Source organism: Blennius ocellaris (assembly GCF_963422515.1).
Source record: "Blennius ocellaris genome assembly, chromosome: 14".
Classification (NCBI taxonomy): Eukaryota; Metazoa; Chordata; class Actinopteri; order Blenniiformes; family Blenniidae; genus Blennius; species Blennius ocellaris.
Genome location: NC_137663.1, coordinates 27,498,020 through 27,515,121, shown reverse-complemented (window position 1 = coordinate 27,515,121; position 17,102 = coordinate 27,498,020).

The following is a 17,102-nucleotide window of genomic DNA, read 5'->3' as shown; positions in this document are numbered from 1 at the left end:
GACAGTTTCCAGGATGTCACAGTGTGGCGCTTCAGGGCGGGAGGCGTGGCGGCGTGGCGGCGTTGAGCGCGGCCTTCCTCACCGCAGTGGCGCTCCTGGTTCAGTCCTGGTGGCCGAGGAGGTTCCGACGTTCTGTTTCCTCTGTGATGGATGTTCTCCGTCTTCTGCAGTGTGTCGGCACAGGCTCCGGACTTCCAACTTCCAGAAACTGTTCACACGTTTTAAATGAGCTTGCTTGGATAACAAAATGTAAAAAAAAAAAAAAAAAAAATGGAGCTGGATGAGATTTTATAAAAAAAAAATCAGGCGATTTTTTTCTTTACATTTTTTTTCGGTGAAAAACCTGCTAGAATGATAGAGAAGAGACAAACCCCAGTATCCAGAGCAATAATAGTCACAACAATCAACATTTCTTGCTCAAGGGCAGAGAGGTAAGTCACCTGACTGCTCGTTCATCGATCTGCCAAGTTCTTCCCTCTGCTGCCCGATTTTATCCCAACGTTGAAGTAGGAGGTTACTTTCTTGTTCCAAGATACAACAAAGCAGGTTAACACTGGTGTGTGTGTGTGTGTGTGTGTAAGTACATTTCTATGTGAGCTGAGCAGCTAGGAATTCCCTAAGACAAGATATTCCTCAGAGACCTTGAAGACGTCTCAGAGCGGCGCCGTTCAAATATCTTCTATAAGTACGAGGTACGACGACTCGTGGCGCGGCAGGCGTAAAGCAGCCAACAACACAAACATGCATGAATCTACCATAACTTGCAAAAATGTTAATTCCCATTATACCAAGTACTAATCTTTAATATAAAGTACAAATTTACTTATCACACATTTCATATGTTTTGTAAAGAATCTCTGTTTTAGTCTCCAGAGACCGAACCCGTGCTGGAGGGGAGGAGGGGAGGAGGGGAGGCGGGGAGGGGAGGAGGGGAGGAGGGGAGGAGGGGAGGAGGAGGGGAGGAGCAGCTTCGCTCCCCAACTCTTAACCCGACTGGAACCACGGTGCATTTTTAGAAGAAGAGTAGAGCTTTATTCCCCCCCAGGGGGAAACACAAACTTACAACAGCTCAAGGTAAAAAGGTGCAGAAATTACTAAATTAAAGAATTTAAATATGTAAATATCTAACAGGAGCAAAAAAGAGCACAAACATAGAGTAAGTAAAAATCAAAAGAATAAAACAATCCAGTAAAGAAAAGAAAGAAATCCTCTAAAAATAGGGTAAATTGAGTGAATTGCTCTACACACAGTGTCGATGGGGAAAAGAAACTGAGAGAAACTGGTACAGGAGAAGAATGTAGGACATTTACAGTGAGTTGTTAAATATCCTGACAGCTGTTGGGATGAATGACTTTTTAATGTGACCTATCACTTTATATTTTATTTGGAGTTCTTATTCTTTTGCTATTTCTACTTCGGGGCAACTAAGGTTAGTGAAGAGTCGACAGAATGTTGTACATAATTATTTATCTTATTTTATTAAATTTTTTTAGACTTATCCTATTTTATTTATGTTTTATTCTTTACTCTCTGTGTTCCTGTCCTGTTAAAGCTGCTGGAACTGGAATTTCCCCGGGGGAGTCGTCCCAACGGATTAATCCATCCATCTGAATCTGAATCTGAATCTGAATCTGAATCTGATGCTGCTCCCGTGTTCCTCTGGCTGCAGACACACGCCTCCTCCACCAGGGCGGCGCCACTGATCGCTCTCGCCTCGTCATGCACGGTGGCTGCAGCCTCCATCAGGCCGGCCACTCCGCCTGTGTGCCTTCCTGGTTGCAGAGTGACGTTAATATAATTGCGCGAGGCGTCGCGCTGCAGCACAAGCCACTCCCCCTCGGCGCTTCCTTCATCTGTGCAGAATGGAAATCATGGGGGAGTTTCCGATAACCCCTGTAATACCACTGATCCTATTAGGCCTTTCCTCTGCTGCCCCCCCCCCCCACTCCCCCCGTCCTCCGCAGCACCACCAATTACTTGACTGCTGTTGAGCAAGGCGCCACCGGCTCGTTATTCGTCGTTGCCCCGCCGCATTTCTGCGGCGCCTCGTCCCGCGACCCACGGATTTCCAAGACCTCGGTCGCAATCAACGAGCTGTAGTGGCGAGGGGAAGCGTCGAGGCGGCGCTGCCCGGTGGCGCGCATACTCGTCGCGCGAGTAAACAGTGTGTGGATGAAAGCGCCGCCGCCGCCTGCAGTCATTTGCATACGATGAGGGAGCACAAAGCAAAAGGGCGAAGTTTCGCTCTGTCTTGTCAGTGTGACGATTTTCTGTCTCAAGAAAAAGGAAAAAAATGCAGCCAATGTTTTCCTGAGCAGCGGGGGGGTGGGGGTGGGGTGGGGGTGGGGGGGGGCGGATCACTCCTCCGGAGGAATTAGTGCCAAAAATAAATGTTTGAGCAATAAATGTATGCCGGCTAATTTGTCTTAATCCGCGGAGCTGATATGTCTGCATGCATGTGGTGCATGAGGTGAAGCCTGCGGCCCGGTGTGTGTGTGTGTGTGTGTGTGTGTGTGTGTGTGTGTGTGTGTGTGTGTGTGTGTGTGTGTGTGTGTGTGTGTGTGTGTGTGTGTGTGTGTGTGTGTGTGTGTGTGTGTGTGTGTGTGTGTGTGTGTGTGTGTGTGTGTGTGTGTGTGTGATCCAGCATCAAAGCAGACAGCTGTTTGGATAAATATTGCAAAAAGAGAGAAAATAAAGAGAATAAAATCGTAGCTCCACTCGTCGTCCTCACAATGAGTCTGCTGTCGTCACTCTTCAGCAGCAGCCTGTCGTTTCTTTCCGAAGGTAATCGAAGGACGGCTTTCAACAAAATACCTTTCAGTTGTGGTTGGATTCGTCTTCACGTGCAGCTATGAACTCTCATTTTCCTCAAGCAGCCTGCTGAAGATGCAGGTTCCCTCTCAGTTTCCCCCTCAGAGAGATTTCAGCGTCAGTCGCACTCGTTCAACTCGAATCGTTGTGAAAGCACGGTTGTGTGGCATCGTGTGATATCTGCAGTTACAGCGAGACATCTCGTCCCTCCACTCCTGTGCTTTGCTGGGATTCAGACCTTCGTTTCCTGCTGCAGGACGTTGAACTATAAACTGTCACATGCAGGTGGAAAGAGGAGGGAAAACATGTATTTAACTTCTCGATGACCAAAAAAGTACTTAATGTAATTCTCAAAGCACAATAAGTTTACCTGCATTACATCGTTGATCCCAGACGTTCCTTTAAATGTACGAAATATGTGTGTTTGAAATACACTTGTCAAACTACAACGTATGAAACACGACGGTAAACTCACGTTGCATAAAGTCACATTTCCTCTGGTTGAAGAACAAAGAAGAGAAACAGATGAGAAATGTGAATATTTGCTCTGAGTCGTTGGCTTTGATCTTGGATGAGACGATGACGTGGTGACAGGTGAGCTCAAGTACAATAAAACTACATAGCAACGAGGACACACACAGAAAAACACAAACCGAATCCCAACGGTGAGGATGGTGAGGTATTGCTTTAGCATCTCGTGGCAATAATTGAAATATTGTTTATGACAAAATCCAGGTTTGATCGTGGCCTCCCTCCCGAGGACGAACCTTCTGGGTCCTGAACAGATTTAGAAGTGATCAAACTTTTCCACAGATTATTTTTAGCTTGTTTACAAGCGCCTGGTCGCTCTGAGAGAATCACGACGAGGCCAGCCCAGATAAAAATAAATAAATTTTAAAAGGTATGTTTAGATCCCCCCCGAAACCACAAACACAAAGATTCCAGTTTATTCTCTTTTATCTGTCAAACTACCTCGTTTCCGCTCCACAATGAAACCACAACAACCGATGAACACAAAGAGCCTCGCAATCAAAATATGACAATTTCCGTCACTTCTCAAAGAACCAAAGAAAAGAAAAACTTTACTGACAGGTCAGTTTTATCAAACAATCCTATCTCTGTACGACATCACACGTTTTCACTATAGATATATAGATATATAGATATATAGATATATAGATGTAGCTCGGTAGATAGTGTGTGTGAGGACGTGGCATTAACCGTCACAATTCCCCTCATTCTCCATTGTGCATTCAGCGTAGGACCTCAGTTGTGTAGGACATCAGCTGTGTAGGACATCAGCGGTGTAGGACATCATCTCTGTAAGACATCAGGTCTGTAGGACATCAGCTGTGTAGGACATCAGCTGTGTAGGACATCAGGTCTGTAGGACATCAGCTGTGTAGGACATCAGCTGTGTAGGACATCAGCTCTGTAGGACATCAGCTCTGTAGGACATCAGCGGTGTAGGACATCAGTTGTGTAGGACATCAGCTGTGTAGGACATCAGCTCTGTAGGACGTTGGCGGTGTAGGACGTCGGCTGTGTAGGACATCAGCGGTGTAGGACATCAGCTGTGTAAGACATCGGCGGTGTAGGACATCAGCTCTGTAGGACATCAGTTGTGTAGGACGTCGGCTGTGTAGGACATCAGTTGTGTAGGACATCAGCGGTGTAGGACATCAGCTCTGTAGGACATCAGCGGTGTAGGACATCAGGTCTGTAGGACATCAGGTCTGTAGGACATCAGCTTTGTAGGACATCAGCGGTGTAGAACGTCGTCTGTGTAGGACATCAGGTCTGTAGGACATCAGCTGTGTAGGACATCAGCTCTGTAGGACGTCGGCGGTGTAGGACGTCGGCTGTATAGGACATCAGCGGTGTAGGACATCAGCGGTGTAGGACATCAGTTGTGTAGGACATCATCTGTGTAGGACATCAGGTCTGTAGGACATCAGGTCTGTAGGACATCAGCTGTGTAGGACATCAGCTCTGTAGGACGTCGGCGGTGTAGGACGTCGGCTGTGTAGGACATCAGCGGTGTAGGACATCAGCTCTGTAGGACATCAGTTGTGTAGGACGTCGGCTGTGTAGGACATCAGCGGTGTAGGACATCAGTTGTGTAGGACGTCGGCTGTGTAGGACATCAGCTGTGTAGGACATCAGGTCTGTAGGACATCAGGTCTGTAGGACATCAGCGGTGTAGGACATCATCTCTGTAAGACATCAGGTCTGTAGTCGAGCAGCAGCTCTCACTCTGCAGACGGAGTCTCCGGATGGATGGCGTGCGTCCAGAATGGCGTGCGTCCACAATGGCGTGCGTCCAGAATGGCGTGTCCCCCGGCGGCGCCCAGCAGCCACACACCGTAGCGCATAGATCACTCTGCGTCTCCCCGCCTGCGATTGAGCCGCTAGCCGTTAGCGTTGCACAGATTCTGACTCTGCCGCTCCGTCTTCATGACGGAACGGAGAATTGACCTGCTGGAAGGAATGAGTTGAAACGCCGGTGAGTTACAGTCGCCAGCGGTCCTGCTGACGCTGCAGGAAACCTGAGACCTCGTTCCTGAGGCACTAATGGACGTAGTTTATTGTTGCGGTAATCAGCAGCGCAGACATTAAACTGTGATGAGTGTGTGTGTGTGTGTGTGTGTGTTACAAAGTTCTGACTTGGTTGGGGGATTATACAGCCGGAATGTTTGGCTCAGATTAGAATCTCCACCACAGACTATAAGCGCATGAGACGACTTTGCAAGTTCCCCTCCAACGCGGCGTCTCAACATATTCTAGATATTAAGTTATCAGGATGAGCAGGTCACTTGGGTAATACCGGGGATTATCATTTTTAATAAATCCCTCCCCCGCTCCCGGAGGGGGAGGCTCACTCTGGCAAGATTTCCAGCTCAGACAGACGGCGCCGCTAAGAAGCTGAATACATTTCAAGGATCTTATCAGAAGTGAGTTTTCCTCCTGCCCTTTTCTAACTTTCCTCAGGTGCCGAGCGATTCTCGGCTAATCGCCAGCCAGCCGCGGCCTCACTCCCCTTGTGTCGACGCTCGCAGCTTCATCCTCATGTCAGGGTGTTTGATGGGAAGTGGGTGTTTTGACCCTCCTGGTAAACCAGGTCCGCTCGCGCTCGCCCACCGGGGGGAACGGATCCAAGCAGTGGTTGTTCTTTCACCACGGCCTCGACCCCCCCGAGGTGAGAGCGGAGAGTCTTATTGGGTTGGACTTGTTCCAGCGGCTCCTCGCGCATCGAGAGGAGACGTCTGTCGATGCCAACCGGGACGAATGAGGCGGCGCCGAGTCGCCACGGCAACGCTCGAGAGGATCGTTTTGAAATACTCTTGACATTTCAGGACAGGAAAGGTGTGAAAATCATTTATTGTTTTTTGTACTTAATATTGTCTGATTTAAGTCTTTTCTGCCCGAAGCCGAGTGACTTCACTCCCAGTATGGTCCCACCAGTTAAACCACCAGTTAAACCACTGTCTAAACCACTAGTTAAACCACCGCTTAAACCACCGGCTAAACCACCAGTTAAACCACCAGCTAAACCACCAGCTAAACCACCAGCTAAACCACCAGTTAAACCACCGGCTAAACCACCAGTTAAACCACTGTCTAAACCACTAGTTAAACCACCAGTTAAACCACTGTCTAAACCACTAGTTAAACCACCGCTTAAACCACCGGCTAAACCACCGCTTAAACCACCAGCTAAACCACCAGTTAAACCACTAGTTAAACCACCAGTTAAACCACTGTCTAAACCACTAGTTAAACCACCGCTTAAACCACCGGCTAAACCACCAGTTAAACCACCAGCTAAACCACCAGCTAAACCACCAGTTAAACCACCAGCTAAACCACCAGCTAAACCACCAGTTAAACCACCAGTTAAACCACCAGCTAAACCACCAGCTAAACCACCAGTTAAACCACCGGCTAAACCACCAGTTAAACCACCGGCTAAACCACCAGTTAAACCACTGTCTAAACCACTAGTTAAACCACCGCTTAAACCACCGGCTAAACCACCAGTTAAACCACCAGCTAAACCACCAGCTAAACCACTAGTTAAACCACCGCTTAAACCACCGGCTAAACCACCAGTTAAACCACCGGTTAAACCACCAGCTAAACCACCAGCTAAACCACCAGTTAAACTACCAGTTAAACCACCAGTTAAACCACCGGCTAAACCACCAGTTAAACCACCGGCTAAACCACCAGTTAAACCACTGTCTAAACCACTAGTTAAACCACCGCTTAAACCACCGGCTAAACCACCAGTTAAACCACCAGCTAAACCACCAGCTAAACCACTAGTTAAACCACCGCTTAAACCACCGGCTAAACCACCAGTTAAACCACCAGTTAAACCACCAGCTAAACCACCAGCTAAACCACCAGTTAAACCACCGGCTAAACCACCAGTTAAACCTCCGGCTAAACCACCAGTTAAAACCACCAGCTAAACCACCAGCTAAACCACCAGTTAAACCACCAGTTAAACCACCAGTTAAACTACCAGTTAAACCACCAGTTAAACTACCAGTTAAACCACCAGTTAGACCACCAGTTAAACCACCAGTTAAACCACCAGTTAAACTACCAGTTAAACCACCAGTTAAACTACCAGTTAAACCACCAGTTAAACTACCAGTTAAACCACCAGTTAGACCACCAGTTAAACCACCAGTTAAACTACCAGTTAAACCACCAGTTAAACTACCAGTTAAACCACCAGTTAAACCACCAGCTCAAGCACCAGTTTCTTGCTGCTGTTTCTTTCAGACTCTTTCAAATTAAAAGCCTCCTAAATCATCCAAACAGTCAAAATGAACGTTGAACTGAAGCCAAAGCAACACGATATTAATCCTCGTCAATCAGGACGTTTTCCTGTCGGTCAGATTTTCCGGGTGAACTCGGCGGCCATGTTGGTAGTTGAAGCGTCGGCGCTAGCAGGAAGCAGCTGGAGGCTCTTCCACTCGCCGAGCCTCCTCGGTACCAAGGTGTTAAACTTTGACACGAGTCCTGCGGGATTCTCACGCCCAACAATCCGGCAGAAATACTGACGTTACGCACAAAGAGACGAGTTTCTCCGTCAGCAAGCAGGAGCCTCCAGTTAAAGCGAAGCTTCGTCCGGCGGTTCTCCTGGTTACGCGGCACGGCGGTGGGGAGTCGATGTGTCAGCGGCAGCAGTAACTCACTGGTTCCCCGCAGCGCCGCCGACACATCGACTCACACATGATGCTCGATGGCGACAGTAAACGGCGCCGCCGTCACTCCCATGATGGACGGCCGGCGGCGGGTTGTTATGTCACCGTGGCGAGATGCATCAGGACGCGGAAAAGTGAAATGATGTTTTGGGCTCACAAAACATGTCTGAAGCCAACGTGCTGCGTCCATTTATTTACCGATCGATCTGCGTGTACGTAAATATGTATTTCACCAACTTTTCGCAAAAAACTGCAGCTGAAATGTTGGAGGAGGTTTAGTCATCATTAGCTCAGTGTTTTTCAACTTCTTTGAGCCGAGGCACACGTTTTCTTTCGAAAAACCTGGAGGCACACCACCACCCGAATGTTAAAATGATAAACTCTGTAGCCTCTATTAACATTATAAAGTCTTTCTCATCAAAGTTTTATCAACAGGAATCCAGTAAATCCAGAAAGCAAGGACTTTTTTTAATAGTGACTCCCTCAGTGTGAAACCTGGACCTGATGGATGAAGAGCTGAGATCCTGGTTTTCAAAAACTTCTCCATCACTGTCACTGACACAGTACTTTGATACAAGATGGTAGCAGGAGGTGGAGATGAACCACACTGACGTCTGGCACTTTACATTTCACCGGCAAAGTTCTGTGCTGCCCTCTAGTGGTGAAGAGTATTTAGGATTACTCTGCAACACACTGTCGCTGTGAGAACAAAGGTTTTTTTTAGAAAAAAATGTGAAATGTGATCATTTCCCACGACTCAGCTGACGATCTTGAGGAAAGATTAGTTTATGTGACGTTAGCGGCTAAACGTTAAAATAATGTCCCGCACAACGCGGATGGGAGAGGCTCATTGTGGAGGACATCAAAGGGGATCAGCCTCTGTTGCCACGGAGACAGACGCTCAGTGTTTCGCAGCGATGAGGCGACCTGAGCGACCCAGCCAGCATCTATTTGAGCTAACGGCTATCATGCCGGCGATGCTAACTCGGTTCCACAAGTTGTTGGCGACAGTGTGCGCTCTACCGAGCGTAGCTCTAGATCGATGGTGTGTTTAGTGGGATTGTCCGTGTTGACGTCCAGCAGTCAGACACTTTTACAGGATCTGAGATGGGAGAAAAAAAACGAATCTGCAGGAGATTTCAAACTTTTCCGTCTTCCGTCTCTTTGAGATCAAGAAGGATTTTGGTTTTCAAAACTTCCCACACACACTTGTTAATAATGTAGTTTCCGTCTCGGCAGTACAGCTGTTCCTTTCACCTCCCGCCTCTCAGCCCCTCCCTCCTCCTGGGCGCCGTGTGGAGGCGGCCGCCGCCGCCGCCGCCACCGCTACCGCCACCGCCACCGATTGTTCTGATGGAAATGTCCTGGAAGTGTGTCTGTGCTTTCAGATTCTTGTCCACAGTTTGTGGATTTCAACAAGTTGACTGCTTAATTATACACCAACCGAGAGTAGGAGGCGGTTTTTTTGTGTGTTTTTTTCCTCAAGGCAGTATAATGACTGCTGGCAGCGGCTTGATTTGTTTTAAATATATAAGGTAAAGTCTGCCGGCATTTGTTTTTTTACTTTTTTGCGTTTTTCTCTTTTAACAATGTCCTTGAATTTTATGGCAAATTACAATTAACATAAGTCACTGGTTTACATCAGGATAACCTTTAAGTTGTAAAACAAAACTAGAACAAATTCTACCAAATCATGATGAGAGCTGTGAAGGAGCCACAACATCCCAATACTTTGTGAGCTAAGAGACAAATAGTTGTTTGTTTGTTTTTTTAATCATTTTATGTTATCAGACATAAAAGCAAATTAAAAGAAAAAAAAATCAATAACATATTCTACATTTTTGGCACAATCGATAAAGTTGGCCTTGTGTGACTTTAACGAGAGTAAAATCCTAACGAAGTGAAGCCGTTGTGAATGTAGAAGGCCTGCATTTCTTTCACATTTGATAAAAAACCCAGTTGGCCGAATCTCCTGACGTCACACAGGATGTTTCCGTGAGGTTTTGAAGGGCAGACTTGTTGAACGGATGGTGGGATTGCGGTGGAGGAGTGTGAGCCACACTCCTCCACCGCAATCCCACCATCCCACCATTGTCGAGCCTCGCGTTCCGTCGGCTCTGCAGCCACTCACTCCTTCTCCTTCTCCTTCCCCTTCCCCTTCTCCTTCTCCTTCAACTTCCCCTTCCCCTTCTCCTTCCCCTTCCCCTTCTCCTTCTCCTTCCCCTTCTCCTTCTCCTTCTCCTTCCCCTTCCCCTTCCCCTTCCCCTTCTCCTTCCCCTTCTCCTTCCCCTTCCCCTTCCCCTTCCCCTTCCCCTTCTCCTCCTTCTCCTTCTCCTTCCCCTTCCCCTTCCCCTTCCCCTTCCCCCTTCCCCTTCCCCTTCTCCTCCTTCTCCTTCTCCTTCTCCTTCTCCTTCTCCTTCCCCTTCCCCTTCCCCTTCCCCTTCCCCTTCTCCTTCCCCTTCCCCTTCCCCTTCCCCTTCCCCTTCCCCTTCCCTCTCCTTCTCCTTCTCCTTCCTCTTCCCCTTCTCCTTCTCCTTCTCCTTCCCCTTCCCCTTCCCCTTCCCCTTCCCCTTCCCCTTCCCCGTCTCCTTCCCCTTCCCCTTCCCCTTCCCATTCCCCTTCCCCTTCCCCTTCCCCTTCCCCTTCCCCTGCTCCTTCTCCTTCCCCTTCCCCTTCCCCTTCCCCTTCCCCTTCCCCTACGACGGCAGCTCTTCAAACGAAGGAGCACCTGAGGCTTTTTTCTTTTTTTTTTCTTTCTTTCTTCCACGGATCCCGTGGTTTTAAGAGCGCGAGAGCGATCCGACGCGCTCTGACTGACGGGAGGATTAATTCAAGTTAATATAAAGAGAGTTCTTCGCCCGCGTCGATTGGCGGTAACGAGCGAAGAGCAGCGTCGTCGCCGTGAGAACAGAGAGGAAACGTAGTGCGGTGAAGCTCAAAGCTTTAAATAATCTGACAGTCCTGCACAAGATCGTGAACATAAATACTGCGAGGAACATTCATAGGTGCTTTTTAATCCTCCACGGGAGAGTTTAGACATAGAACCTGATAGGCTCCTTTGTAAAGTGTAATAAAAAATCCCCTCTCAGATAAATACATTTCGGAGGCGGTCAAGCAGGAATAATAAAAGGCTTTTCTTGTGCAGCTCAACTTTCCTGTGCCGTGATTGGATGGAGCTCCAGAAACACCAAATGAACTGTGATTCTACGTAGTTGGACGCCATAAAGGAGGAAGTTAATCAACTGAATTGTGTTTAATTTTTATTTTCCCCTTACTTTAGGATATCGATGCTCCGATCCGACGCCGGAGAAAATATATTCAAAACATTAGAGAGAAATGAAATACGGGAGATGATCAGTCGCAGAGTCAAGCAAAGACAAAACAACAGATGAGAATCGGGATTAGAATTTGATTAAAAGACCAATTCCAAACATTAGAAATGCTTCCCAACCACAATAACACGATATATTGTACGTTTATCTTCTGGTATGAAGTCTTGCTACTCACCCTTATATTCTATACGCATGAAGACAACGAGCTTCACCTGTAGATGTATATTAATAGATTCATGGACGCGTCACCCCGCGAGTCCAACATGGCGTCCCGCCGCTGACCACGCGTTTCTGATCAGACGACTGACCTTGAAGAAAACCAAACGACGCACCAGGAAGGAGGCGATCGTGAAGCGTGGAGGGCTGGAGCGGCCGCCTCCACCCCTCAGTCTCTCCACTCCTTCCTTTCAAAGGGTGGATGTTTCTTGGATGTGAAGCCGCCGCGGAGCGTTTCACTCTGGGGACGAGGACGTGAGCGCGGCTCGCCTCGGCAAGATGGGTCGTGACACGACGATCTGGAAAGAAAGGGAACAATAATAATAATAATAATTTCACGGGCAGGCAGTGACGGAGAGTCAACAAGGAGGCAATAAAAGTTTACGGCCCCTCAGTGGCGTTAATACAGGAGCATCATGGCCCTAATGACCAACATAAAAACACACACTGGCAAACATGTTGGCGCTTTATTTGTATTTATAACCCAATTAGTCGTCTGACTGCCAGGATCACCAGGCCGGGGTCAGCGCTGGGGTCAGTGCCGGGGTCAGCGGCCACATGGCGGACCGGGCCGGTTCGGACCGGGCCGGTACTTTACCTCCACGTACAGCAGGAGGACTTTGTCTCTCTGTGGAAAATGTGATTTTTGTCCTCAGTCTTCGATAACGGCTTCGTCCTGTCGTGAGTCCAGCCTCTTCAGGAGAGTCACAGTGAGGAATGTTTAAACTTCCTGTCCAGGAGGTGAACGCTTCTCTGCTGGAGGAAGTTTAATGTGGAAAGACAGGAAGTGGAGGTTAAAGCTTCTCTGCTGGAGGAAGTTTGATGTGGAAGGACAGGAAGTGGAGGTTAAAGATTCTCTGCTGGAGGAAGTTTGATGTGGAAGGACAGGAAGTGGAGGTTAAAGCTTCTCTGCTGGAGGAAGTTTGATGTGGAAGGACAGGAAGTGGAGGTTAAAGCTTCTCTGCTGGAGGAAGTTTGATGTGGAAGGACAGGAAGTGGAGGTTAAAGCTTCTCTGCTGGAGGAAGTTTGATGTGGAGGAACAGGAAGTGGAGGTTACAGGTTCTCTGCTGGAGGAAGTTTAATGTGGAGGAACAGGAAGTGGAGGTTACAGTTTGTTCTGCTGGAGGAAGTTTAATGTGGAAGGACAGGAAGTGGAGGTTCCAGGTTCTCTGCTGGAGGAAGTTTAATGTGGAGGAACAGGAAGTGGAGGTTACAGTTTGTTCTGCTGGAGGAAGTTTGATGTGGAAGGACAGGAAGTGGAGGTTAAAGATTCTCTGCTGGAGGAAGTTTAATGTGGAAGGACAGGAAGTGGAGGTTAAAGATTCTCTGCTGGAGGAAGTTTGATGTGGAAGGACAGGAAGTGGAGGTTAAAGCTTCTCTGCTGGAGGAAGTTTGATGTGGAAGGACAGGAAGTGGAGGTTAAAGATTCTCTGCTGGAGGAAGTTTAATGTGGAAGGACAGGAAGTGGAGGTTAAAGATTCTCTGCTGGAGGAAGTTTGATGTGGAAGGACAGGAAGTGGAGGTTACAGTTTGTTCTGCTGGAGGAAGTTTAATGTGGAAGGACAGGAAGTGGAGGTTACAGTTTGTTCTGCTGGAGGTAAGTTTAATGTGGAAGGACAGGAAGTGGAGGTTACAGTATAAAGTGTGAGATTCCAGCTGCAGCTTAGAAGGTTTATCAAACTGTACTTTGTCTTCTTCGCTCTCTAAATTACAGTTTACCTCCAATCCTGATGCCCAACCCTTTGTAGGTCTGCCAGCCCCCCCCCCCCCCCCCCCCACCGTCTCCAGCTTGTCTTCGCCATGCGATTATTCAGATGTACGGTTTCTCAGACGGTTTATTTGCACGGTCCTGCTGAAGCAGATCAGAGTGGTTGGTTGGAGGTGAAGCACTCGTTCCATGAGAGCGCGTCGTTCTCACCTCCGGGCTTTTAACGCTCGGCTTTTTTGAAGATTTCCACGTACTCAATTTGTACGTTTTCAGCATAACCACCAGTGCATAAATGTGCATTACATATCACCCCGCAGTAGCAGCAGCCCCCCCCCCCTCCACCCCCTCCACCTCCTCCACCTCTCTCATCTCTCTGCTGTTTTTCATCTCATCGCTGCTTCTGCATGTCTTTACTGCCTCCTGGTTCAGAGCTCTTCGTTTTCCTCGCCTCACCTTCGTACGACAGCTTTGGTTTAATAAATCATCACGTCACCCTGCAGCACTCGCTCCCCGGACGTCCGTCACCGGATTTGTACAATAAGATGTTGAGTGACGATGATCCAGTTTGACCCTCGGTACCTGCTCAGTCGGGACTCACCTGTTGGGACTCACCTGTCGGGACTCACCTGTCGGGACTCACCTGTCGGGACTCACCTGTCGGGACTCACCTGTCGGGACTCACCTGTCGGGACTCACCTGTCAGGACTCACCTGTCGGGACTCACCTGGCTGTGGAACCGTTCTCCAGAAATCCCTTTCACAGACGAGTTGAAACGTTGGAGTCGTTCAGATGTTTCTCGTATCGTTCCAACGCTGACGAGGAAGTGATTCCAGTCGGAGCACGACGAGCGTGCATGAAATTCTACTTTTGAGCAGGAAGGGAGGGAGGGATGGATGGATGGATGGATGGATGGATGGATGGATGGATGGATGGATGATGATGATGATGATGATGATGGACGATGGATGAATATACACAGAGCTGATGGGTGGATAAACAAAACAACCTAAAGTCGTTCTGATGCTCAGAGCAGAGCGAGCAGGACGGTGTGAGGACATGATGAAGGTAGGAAGAGGACATGATGAAGGTAGGAAGAGGACATGATGAAGGTAGAAGAGGACATGATGAAGGTAGGAAGAGGACATGAAGGTAGAAAGAGAACATGATGAAGAGGACATGATAAGGTAGAAGAGGACATGAAGGTAGAAAGAGAACATGATGAAGAGGACATGATGAGGTAGGAAGAGGACATGATGAAGGTAGGAAGAGGACATGATGAAGGTAGAAAGAGAACATGATGAAGAGGACATGATGAAGGTAGAAAGAGGACATGATGAAGAGGACATGATGAAGGTAGGAAGAGGACATGATGAAGGTAGGAAGAGGACATGATGAAGAGACATGATGAAGGTAGAAAGAGGACATGATGAAGGTAGAAAGAGAACATGATGAAGAGGACATGATGAAGGTAGGAAGAGGACATGATGAGGTAGAAAGAGAACATGATGAAGAGGACATGATGAAGGTAGGAAGAGGACATGATGAAGGTAGAAAGAGAACATGATGAAGAGGAAATGATGAAGGTAGGAAGAGGACATGATGAAGGTAGAAGAGAACATTAGGAAGAGGACATGATGAAGGTAGGAAGAGTTCATGATGAAGAGGACATGATGAAGAGGACAATGATGAAGGTAGGAAGAGGACATGATGAAGAGGACATGATGAAGGTAGGAAGAGGACATGATGAAGAGGACATGTGAGGTAGGAAGAGTCATGATGAAGAGGACATGATGAAGAGACATGATGAAGGTAGGAAGAGGACATGATGAAGGATATGAAGAGGACATGATGAAGAGGACATGAGAAGAGGACACTGATGAAGGTAGGAAGAGGACATGAGGAAGAGACACGATAGAAGGTCGGCCGACATGATGAAGGAGAAAGAGAACATTAGAGACAGATGAGACATGATGAAGAGGAGTCATGATGAAGGATAGAAAGAGACATGATGAAGAGGACATGATGAAGGTAGAAGAGACATGACTGTCAGAGACATGAAGAGGACATGATGAAGGTAGAAGGTAGAATGCGAACATATGAAGAGGACCATGATGAAGGTAGAAGAGTCATGATGAAGAGGGACATGATGAAGAGACATGATGAAGGTATGAAGAGGACTGATGAAGGACATGATGAAGGTCGGACCAGACATGATGAAGAGGACATGATGAGGAGGACAGATGACATGATGAAGAGGACATGATGAAGAGGACATGATGAAGGTAGAAGAGGACATGATGAAGAGGACATGATGAAGGGAGGAGAGGACATGAGGAAGAGGACACGATGAAGGTAGATAGAGGACACCGTCCTCCCGTAATGTGTAAGGATCAGTGTCGTCGTTCTCAGATGAGACTCGGATCGTCTTCTCTCAGGACGTCGTCCTTCATGTTTCACTTTCACCTGCAGAGCATCAAGGAGCCGCTCAGCTTCATTCTCATGTTATTTTCATTTCTATTGATTGTAAAGAACCACATCGCTCCAAAAAGCACTTTTTGGTTTCCGCACAGTGAGACTGACTTCTTTTCCCCGTCGATCGTTTCAGAGCACTTTCCTATTTGTGTGGCTTTTTTTTTTAATTGCCTCAGGGAAACAAACACGGTGCAGCTTTCGGCTTTTGTTTCTCTTTCAATTCCATTAGAGAGCGGGGACAGCATGTTCACACACACACACACACACACACACACACACACACACACACACACACACACACACACACACACACACACACACACACACACACACACACACACACACACACACACACACACACACACACATCCTGAAACGAGCTCTTCAGCCATCTTGGATCTCTAATAATCAATATTATCACGATATTTATAAATACAATCTCAACAAGAGTTTTTTAACTCCAACATCTTATTTCTCTGTGTGAACATCAAGCCGCTGTCTCGCCTCATTGTTCAGTGAATATTTCATGAAGCGGCTTCTCGACTCCTCAGTCGACATTTTTCCTCCTGTTGTTGGTTCAACCCATTTTCTCCAACATCAAAATTATCTTGTGAACAAAGTCTCGCAAAAAAAAAAAACACGTCTGAAGCTTAGATTTCGCTGCTTTTGGAGATTAGAATCAAAGGAGAAGCAGGTCTGGCTGTTTACCTCCACTGAGCTGGTTTTAAATGAATTCACCCGGTGAGAAAATAGAAACTCAGATAACCCATTAAAAATAAATAAATAAATAAATACACGTTTCCTTTAATGACGTAACGTTGTTTTTTCCTGCTCGTGTTCGTTTGCGTGCAGCAGCTTCAATGCCGCAGTAACCTTAAAACTGGCACAGAGTGTTTTGTTCTCGCTGTTGTTGAATTAATTCTATAAGGTAAAATATAAATAATGAATACGTGCTTTAAAGTTTTCATCTTCAGGTTGAACTAACGCAGGTTTCCAGCCAGGAGCTGTTTGGGGGGGTCGTCTTCCAAGTGGAAGGTTGCAGGTTCCATTCCAATCTCCTTGAGCAACACACTGGGAAAAGCTTGACATTGAAAAGAGCTGTAGAAAATAAAACAATCTGTAAAAGTATGAACATGAGTACCGGCCGTATTGTGCTGGAGGCGATGTTAGTAGCCGGGGGGGGGGGGGGGGGGGGGGGGTCTGCATGCTGCCCCCTGGGGGTAGTGTAGTGTAGTGTTTAGTGACACCAGCGACTCCTCGTGAACCTGAACTGGAGCTAAAACTGAATATTTGTTGCTTCCTGAATTTGCACTTCAACCTATCATGAGACACTAATTGAT